We start from the raw sequence: 9,983 nt of genomic DNA, 5'->3' as shown, positions 1-9,983 counted from the left end.
ATAGAGAAGAAGAAAAAAGGGGGGTATCGCTAAAGGTTTAAAACAACATTATATAATAAGGCTTGGTATCTAAGAATCTAACCAATTAGATAACTTTAACTGCCGGTTGAAGTTCCTAGATATCTTAACGATATTCTAGTCACGTAATTGCACTTTACCGCAATCTAACGGCAATATGGCGGCAATTTGCCCTTACGTAGTAATGTATAACGGTTTAGCTCTATAAGGGCTCCTATAGAGGATTAGGTATAAAATCTCTACTTAGGCCTAGTTTCTGTAGGTTTACGTAGTAAAAGTCGCTGATTAGATCCTTTGTATTTTTAAAGTCTTCCTATAGTTGCCATTCTGGCTAATCTATATCAAATCCTGTATATATAGCTCTGTAGTAGAGCCATTGTCCTCTGCCTTTGCTAAAGTATTTAGAGTTAATAATTCGTTTAATAGTCTACTCCTCGTAGTTCTTATCTTTGTTTTTGTCTTGGATTAGTACTAGTGGGGGTTTAGGCTATATCTGCCCTAGTAAGGGGTTAGGCTAATAGAGGTATAGTAGCTATAGGTAAAATATAGGCTATATCCTGCGGGTAGCTAGGGTAGGCGGAAGTTCTAGCTTATATGCGGCTCCCTTATTAATAACTTATTTAATTAGATAGGGGCTGAGGTTCTTGTGATTAAGTGACTTTATAGGCCTCTACGTAGAGATATTGCGTGCATCTAGCTATACCCAGTCGCCAACACGTATCTCCAGTAGTGGCGTTCTATAATAGTTAGTAAAGTAGGCCTGCTTTGCTTAAGCCTAGGCCATTTCTCCCTTATAGTAGTTAAGTAGATTTTTTATACAGTTTATATGCTAGTTAGTAAGTAGTATCTTAAGGCATTTTCTATATAGCAGTTTCTTATTAATAGGTTCTAGTAGCTCTATACCGGATTAGGGGTAATAACCCTTATTTACAAAGAATGGGGTAAGTCCTATAGTAGTTAAGATATAGTTATTTGCTGCGAATTTACCTAGTAGGAGGTAATCTACCTAGTTATCTTAACTATAGGCGACTACCTATCGTAGGTACGCTTTTATGCTGGCGTTAGCGTTTTCCGGTTACCCAGCAGTTTTATAATAAAAGGATATAGATATCTTAACGGAGATGCCAAGGCGTTAGCAGATTTATCTCTATACATTAGAGTTAAATTATATGCCTTAGTCGGACGTAATTAAGTTAGGTAACCTATATAGTCGGTAAACTTTGCGGAGGAAGGCGTTAGTAACATCGCTAACGGCTACGCCTTTAGTTAGGACGTAGTGGCGCTCTTTTATAAGTCGGTATATTATTATAAGGATATTCTTATAGGTACGGCCGTGTCGTTTATAGGGTAGTAGGTTAATAACGAAATCTATGGCGATATCTNCCNATNNTTATATAGGTANTNGTAGAGGNTNTAGTAGTCCTTAGTACTTTATATTAAAGGCCTTAGCGCGCTTATAACTATAGTAGGCGCCTATAAAGCGTTCAACTAAGTCTATTATTTTTGGCCAGAAGTAGTATCGGCTAAGAAGCTTATAGGTTCCTTTTCTACCTAGGTAGCCGCTTAATTAGAGGTTATAGGCCATTTGGATTAGTTGCTATTATAGATTTTCTAAGTTAGGGATAAATAGGCGACCTCTGTAATAGAGCCTATTCTCTTTTACTTTTAAGGCTGCTATATTAATCTGGCCTAAGCTTTAGAGGTTAATAGGCAGTATATAGGCGCTAGCGGTCTTTACGGTAATAAGTTAATATAGTAATAGGTTAACAGAGGTGTTATATACCGTAGTAATAAGCTTATTAATTTTAGGAGGTAACTTTAGTTCTATAGTATAAAGCTAAGGTATAGTTAGCTCTATTGTAGGTAGTATACCTAGGGCCAAATTTCGTGCTTTTAGGATTGTTTATTGTTAGAACTAATTATAGGGGTTATCTTTAAACTAAGGAAGGTCTTACAAGCGGCGTATTAGGCTATTAGGTTTAGTACCTTATACTCCTAATCTATATATAATTTTAAAGTTAAAACTAGAAAGGAACTCATTCTAACGTGCTTAATGTCGGTTTAGCTACTTTGTGGTTATAAAGTACTTAAGGTTGCAATGGTCTGTAAGGACTTTAGTTAGCTAGTTAGGCTCTACTAAGGAAAGTTCTAGTTAGAATTCTTTAAACGCTCGTATGATTATAAGGAGTTCTTTATTATAAATCTTATAGTTACACTCTTATAGTGTAAGCTTAGACGAGTAGAATGCGACTAGGTAAAGGAGACCATTATTACCTATTTAGGAAAGGACGCCTGCGTTAATATAGTCTAAGAAGTCGGTTTCAAAATAGAGTTATTGTCCTAGTATAAAGTAAGCTAGAATAGGTGCTTTGGTAAAGGCATTTTTAAGGTCTTAAAACGCCTTCTTGTATTTAGGCATCTAGGTAAAGCGTAGGTACGTTTTTCTTCCTTTTACAAAAAGGCCCTTCGTTTGCATTATTGCTATAAGTAGTGCTACTACGCCTAAGAAGTTATATATGAATTTCTAATAGAAGTTAGTAAAACTAAGAAAGGCTTATACGTCCTTAATATAGTTAGGGGCTTGCTATTTAGTAATTATACGTACCTTCTTAGGGTCTATATGGACACCCTTAGTAGTAACAATTAGTTTAAGGTATTTTACTTCTATAACTAAGAATTCGCATTTCTTTAAATCAATATAAAGTCCTGCGTCCCTAAGGCGCTATAGAACTTTTTAAACGTGTTTAGTATACTTAAAAGGGTTATCGCTATAAATAAGTATATTGTCTAGGTACGCAGAGCAGAAGTTATTAAGGTAGTCCTATAAGGCGTTATTAATATAGCTTTAAAAGGTGCCTGGGCCGTTATATACGCCAAAAGGTATAATAGTATATTCAAATTGGCCGAAGCGCGATGCGAATGCAGTTTTCCATTTATCACCTTCCCGTATTTAGAGATAGTTAAAGGCGGCGATAATATCAAGCTTAGTATAGATTTTAGCTTGGCTAAGCCGCTTAAGGGTCTCCCGTATAAGCGGTACTGGGTATTAGTTTTTAATTATAATAGCGTTAAGTCCTCTATAGTTAATATAGAATTAAATACCTCCTTCTAGCTTCTTAGCGAGAAGAATAGGGGCGGCTGCTAGTAATATACTAGGATAAATAAACCCTTTATTAAGGTGCTCGTTAATATACTTTCTTATAACTAGAAGTTCGTCTTTTAATATTAGGTAGGGTCTCTTATAAGGTAGCGTTTTTCCTTATTTAATATTAATGGCATAGTTATTAGGTTAATGTAGGGGGAGTATATTTACGCCCTTTTATAAGCATATGTTAATAAAGTCGTAGTACCTTTTAGGGAGGAGCTTACGGAGTTCTTTATTAGTAAGTCCTTTTTTAAGTTTTATAAACTTCTTAAAGTCTAAAGGTAAAAGTCTATAGAGTTCCGCAGGGGCATCGTTTTCTAAAAAGTCAACTATATCTATCCTATTACTATAAAAGACGTAGTCCTATTCTTTATTAAGCTTATATAGTCGTAATCGGGAAGCTATAGCAATAGTCTAGCCTTTCCTACGTGCTATACAGTAGAAGGCCGCGGCACTTATGTAGTAGTAGTTAATCGTAGGTGGGATAATAAGGGGTTTCTTAGGTTAATATCCTGGTAAGTAAATAGAGGCGGCTAGGCCATATCCTAGGCAAGTCTCTTTATAGTATTTAGAGTTAAAGGTTGCTTCTTTCTTTCCTAGTTAATGGCAGGGTTGTGTTATTTAAGCTAGCTTATTTTAAGGATAATAGGGTAGTTAGCAAGTGGTATAATATAGGCCTAGAGCTCTTCCTGGTGCCCGTTTATATCTAAGTAGAGTTATACTACATGGGTAATCTTTTATGCGGTATAACTACCGTTAGCGAGTTATAGGGCGCGGGCTTTAGTAAGGGGTAAGGTAGGTAGGTTATAAGTNCGCACNANTTAGGTATCTATAAATTNNTTAGTAGCTCCGTANTTAATTATAGAACGGCTTTTATATTATTTTTTAGTAGTAGTTCCTATTATAGGTAAAACTATCTATTTCTGTCTATTTATCTTTACTAGGTTATTTATTAAGCAGGCCAATATATAGATCTCTCTATCATTAGGGCGTCCTAACCTACGACTTAAGGCTAGGACTTGGCGTTTTCCGCTTCCGTATCCAATTCTACTACTATTACTACATCTTCGTCTTATATAGTAGTGGCATATAGTAACATATTTAGTGTTTGGGGCATTAGGTTAGGTATTAGGCGGCAAGTACTAAACCTAGCCATTAAGTAGTTTAGATTATTGCAATAATAGCCTTTTTAACGGTATCTATAGCAGCGTCCTAGTTTCCGGAGTAGCTCACGTTCTCTGTCTAGGAGTTTTTATGGAAAGGTTAGTATAAAGAGGTTAATATTGGCTCTAGTGGTACTTAAGGTAGTAGGCGTTGGTGGCTTAGTATATATAGGTTTAATAGGCCCGGAGGGCTTCTATAAAGAGGTCTTTAAGCAAAGGTTAGCGGTAGTAATTTAATTTAGTCGTTGTTTAATCTTCTATAAGGCTGCTACCATCTTATAAACATTGTTATAGTTATAGCTAACGGCTGCGTAACTAAGGCAATAAGTAACTTTTTTAAGGAGATCCTTCTAGTCTTCCGTATTATCTCGGGCGAGGGCTCTAGTATATTCCTAGAATTTAATATAGAACTCGTTAAATAATTTGGTAGGGCTTATCTTTAGGGCACGTAGTTTAGCTCGGTTAGTGGCTAGTAGGTTATAATTACGGTATATTAAGTTAAGATTATTAAGGACTTCTTAGTAAAACTACTACTTCTAGGGGCTACTAGTCTCCTATTAGGCAAAGAATCTGTTAAATAGTATACCCTTTATTCGCCTAATAATGTAGCTAATCTTAGTGTCTTCCGTAGGAAAAAGGCAGGTACTCTAAGTTAGTTTCTTACGGATTTACATCTTCTAGTGGCTGTATTCCTTACGGTTTCCCTAAAAGACTAGGGGATTAGGGTAGCGTATATTAGACCCTATAGTGGCAGTTTAGGTCCGATTATTATGGCTTTTATTATCGCTGCTTTAGTAGGGGTTCCTATTAGGTAAAGCTGCTTAGCGCTAACCCTTTATTAAGCGTTAAGTAGGTGAAGTTGCTAGGGGCGTAAAGACTTAGGTGGCGTTATATATAATAGAGAGGTGTCTAGCGTTATTACAAATATACTTATTAAGCTAAGATTATAGGTATTTAATTATGCCTTCTTTTTTAGTAACCGTAGCAATTAGTACAATCTCCTTCTTCTTTAACTATTAGACGTCGCGTTTAGACATACAGAGGTCGTCTTTGGTTTCTTAACGTGTGTTATTAGTGAGCGCCTTACGAGCTTATAGGTCTTGGATAATATTATAATTTTAGGCAGTACGCATCTTAGCTCGTGTAAGCTTTAGGTAGTAGTTCTATAGAAGGCGGTAGTATTTATTAGGGTTTTGTGCTACTATTTTTATAAACGTCTTGGCGTCTCGTATCTTAATTTTAATAGGTAGTAGCCCTTCCGTTTGCTTATCCGTAGTTATATAGTTAATAAAAAATAAGACATTATTAGTGTCCATCTCCTTAGGGGTTAAGGCTAGGGCTAATAAATCGAATTCTCCTAGGATTAATTGGCGTTGTAGGTTAAGTATAGGTATTAGATTGTTCTTTAGGTTTAATATAGTAGCTAGTAAGGAATATTATCTTACTATTATGGGTTCCTTAGAAGTATAAAGTAAGGTAATTTATAGACACGCTGCTTTTGGCAGCGCCTGCAGTATTGCAAAGACGTAGAATTAGTCGTAGGCTGAGCGTCAGTGGTAAAAAGGCGCAACGTAATGTCACGGAACGTAGGCAGTAGCTACAGAGCGTATGTATTTAAGGAGTCTACAAGACGTTACGCGATCGATCGTAAGGGTCAAGGGCGTAAGGAGGTAATATACCTACGCGTAGCTGACATAAGCTGTACGCGAGGTATACGCAAGAGCACGGGGCTCTCCTATGGAGGCCCCTGCGGTGGGGTTCCATAACAGTAATAGGTCTAAAATATAATAAGATCCTTAGACCTAAGGTCTATTCTAATTTAGTAAAAGGCCTAGTGGATATTAAGCTTTATAAAGACCTTAGCTCTACTTATTTAGGCTAGAGTCTTATTAAGTAAAGGAAGTAGGTAGTAGTCCTTGCGGGTTATATTATTTAGCTTATAGTAGTTAATATAGAAGTAAAGTCCTCTATTTAGCTTTTTAATAAAGAGAATAGGCGAGGTAAAAGGGGCTTAGCTAGGCTTAATAAAGCCCTTATTTAGGTTATTAATAAGATACTACTTTATAGCCTATAATTTGGTAATAAACTGCTTATAGAGGGGGCTAAAGCCAAGGGTGTTTTTCTTACCCTGCTTAATCTTAATCTTATAGTTATATAGTTAGTAAGGTAAAAGTATATTAGATACTACTTTAAAGAATATATCCTTAAATTTCTAGTATTAATAGGGCAGCTTTTATTTTACTAGTTCCTTATCTATAAGCTCGCTTTTTTATCTACTAAGCTTATTTTTTTTATATTATTTAATTAAATTTATACAAGCTAGTTATAAAGACGATAGTATTAGGCTGAACTAAGTTCCGGTAGAATCCTACGGCACTAATATAGTAGATATTAACTGGTGGGAGGTCCGCTAGTTTCCTTATAGCCGTTTTCCGGACCGTATTTTATAGTCTAGGGTTTATAGTCTTTTTTAGATCCTATTTTATCTTCCGTAGGTTATCTCTCTAATTTATTAGTTTAGTATAATATCTAATATCCCTTACTATTCTTTATGGCTGTATAGGGCCTAAGCTCTCTATAGGGGGCTTTTTTAAGTTACTATTAACTTTCTAGGTCTTTAATACGGGTGGCGTAATATAGGTAGTCTAAGGGCAACGTAGTATATAGATTCGTTGCGAATTAAGCTATATATCTTTCTTAAAGGCCTAGTCCCTACGTATAGTATCGGCCTAGTAAAGAGTATTAATCTAGGGCCGTATAAGGTTTTTTATTGTAATACTAATTTCTTTTATAAAGGAAGGGGTTAGGGGTAGGGTTTTAGGCTAGATAAGCCGCCTACTCTATAAATTAAGCTGTAAGCCTAAATAGGCTAGCTATTTTCTTTTTAAAATTATATTATAGCTTCCTAGGTCCGTAATAAGGAAAGGGATATTATACTACCTTCGTCCGTCTACACGGAGGTAAATCTATAAGATAGTTATAATAGGTGGTCCTATCTACCGGTTATACCCGCGAATAGGAATTAATTTAGGCAGTTCTTTAATAGGTGCATTAAAAAAGTTAGCCAGCTTTATAGTGTACTAGGTATCTATTAAGGTAAAGATATTTACTTTAGAGTTAGCTAAAGCAGAGGTTAAAACTTAATATTTATTGCGGAATAAAGTATAAGGAATAGTGCAGCTTCTTCTACTAACTAGCCAACCTAGATTAATATCTAATATATTAATCCCTTTTAACCCTAGAAAAGAGTCTTCCTCTAAGGTTCCTTTTTTTCTAACTCTATACTATCCTCCTAGATTAATAGAACATTGTCTACTTTTATATTTATTCGGCAATCCTTTATACGGTAGCCTTTCTAACTATAGAAGAAGTAAGCTCCTTAATTACTAAGGGCCTATATATAGAGGTTACTATATATAGGCTGAGTATTTGCTAGACCTATAGTAGAACTAGCCGTATAGCTAGCTACTAAATTAGCGGCGGGCTATACGGGTAGTGCGGTAGGGGTTACTAATTGTGCTAGGGTATTGCGGGCCGTTCTTATATTACTTATAGTCTAATTTAAAGGGTTTCTAGCCTTATACCGTTTAGCGCGTACCTTAATTTAGTAGAGGCCTTAGTTAATAGCTAAGCACTAATCCATAAGTTCCTTTAGCGTCTATATAGTAGTAAAAACTAGCAATATAGCTCGCTGTAGGTCTAGGGTAAGCTTATTAAATAGATCTAGCATTAAATCTTCCTAAGGAATTTAAGCCTAGCCGGCTAGGTATAGAAAGCGGGTCTAAAAGGCTAAGAAGGTCTCTATCGTTTTTATATTTAGGCTTTTATAATTAAGTTGGGCGTTTTATACTTTAAAGGGGTCCTTATAAATAGAAGATAGGTAAACAATTATCTCTTCTTTAAAGAGAAAGGGATCTACTAAGTCCTATGCGTATTACGGACGTAGGTACGTCTATACGTCCCTACCGGTACGGCCGAAGACGTAGGCTATTTTGGCCTAAGTAGTAGGGAAGTAGTCCGTATTAACTTTAAGCTTATCCTATAGTTAAAGCTTCTAATTATTAAATATAGGGTTAGTTCTATTTATAAGTAATAGAGGGTCCACAACCTTTACAGACCGCGACGATGCTAATGCTATACGTTAGGCTAGGGCCTTAAGGACTATAGTAAGTCTCTAGGTGTCTAATAACTCTTCGCTAGGTATAGGGGGTTCTCTAGCTTTAAGCAGCTCTTAAAGTTATTTAATTTTAGCATTGGCTACTATAAGCTCTCCCTAGGAGTTCGAGTTAGTTACTATTTTACTATTAAAGGTATTTAAGGGTCCTGCGGCTACTTTACCGGCTACTATATTTCTTGGCATAGTGGTACAGTTATTATAGTAACTTTTAGTAGAATTTTGTAGGGGTTCTGGTCTATGTTTATTCTATAGGTCTTATTATTCTTTTCTATTCTTTAAGTTCTAGTAATAGTTTTTAGGTCTACTTCTGTGTTCTGTTTTTATTTATAGTCTATAAATATTTTTTAGTTCCTTCTTAGGAAGAAGAGTAGATAAGCTTTGGATAATATTAGTAACTTAGTTAATTAAGGCACGAGTATAGCAAGAGGGACGCGCAGCCTATATAATTGGTAGTTTATAAACAAAAATCTAAAGCTAGAGAAAAGAAAGGAGACAGAGGGTGGCGCCGCTTAACATTATATATAATCCTCTAGTCATATAACGGTAATTATTTAAAACTGTATAAAACTTTCTGCGACTGTCCGCTATAATCTACTAATATCTATTAACCACAATCTACTAGTTTTTACTAGCGCTGTAACAGAGTCTAATTAATAGAATAATACGGTATATTATATAAATAGATAAATCTTTAAGGGAAAAGGAGGAGTCTAAGTAGGAAGTAATAAAGGGGTTTTTCTAGGTATATATAGCGTATATACCTTATAGCTATATAACTATCTACTTAGGTTTTACCTAATATTAGTATTATTCGTATCTATATAGATCTAGTAAAGGAAGACAGGTATCTAAATAGGGCCTATAGAGTTTATACGTCTACCTTTAGACGGCCCTATACCTATTTTATTTATATCTATACCTAGGTCCGTTTCTAAACCTATTAATAGCTAGGTTTTGTCTTTAGATAAACTCTTTCCCGTATATCTAACACTTAGAGAGATATTAAAGAGCCCTCTATTAAAGCCTTTATTAGAGAGACCCCTATTTACTACTATAGACCCTACTTAGCCGTCTATTATAACGTCTACTATAACGTCTACTATAACGTCTACTATAATCCTACTACTGTTGTAAGCTAACGCTTAACCTCTTCTATTTATCCTTAACCTATAGGCGTCGCCAAGAAAATATAAGACGCTTTTAGAGTGGCAATTTAGTCTTCTAGCTCTAGATTAAGTAAACGTTAGGGCTAATAGGTAGGCTGTTAATTAAAGCTCTTAATTACTATTAGGGGACGCGTTAGCGAGTTAATAGCAAGGCTATATTCTATAGCCGTTACTATAAGATAATTAAGGATATAAAACGGCGCGTAGAAGGTGGTATAGTAAAAGATGAAAGATAGGCTATTAACTAGCTAGAATAGCTATAAAGGCTGGCGTTCTTTAGATTAGCTTTATAAGAATATTTAATTACTAATTAG

This window comes from Cenococcum geophilum, assembly GCF_001692895.1.
Source record: "Cenococcum geophilum 1.58 unplaced genomic scaffold K441scaffold_7, whole genome shotgun sequence".
In the NCBI taxonomy this organism is placed as follows: Eukaryota; Fungi; Ascomycota; class Dothideomycetes; order Gloniales; family Gloniaceae; genus Cenococcum; species Cenococcum geophilum.
Note: the sequence above shows the minus strand (reverse complement) of the source record.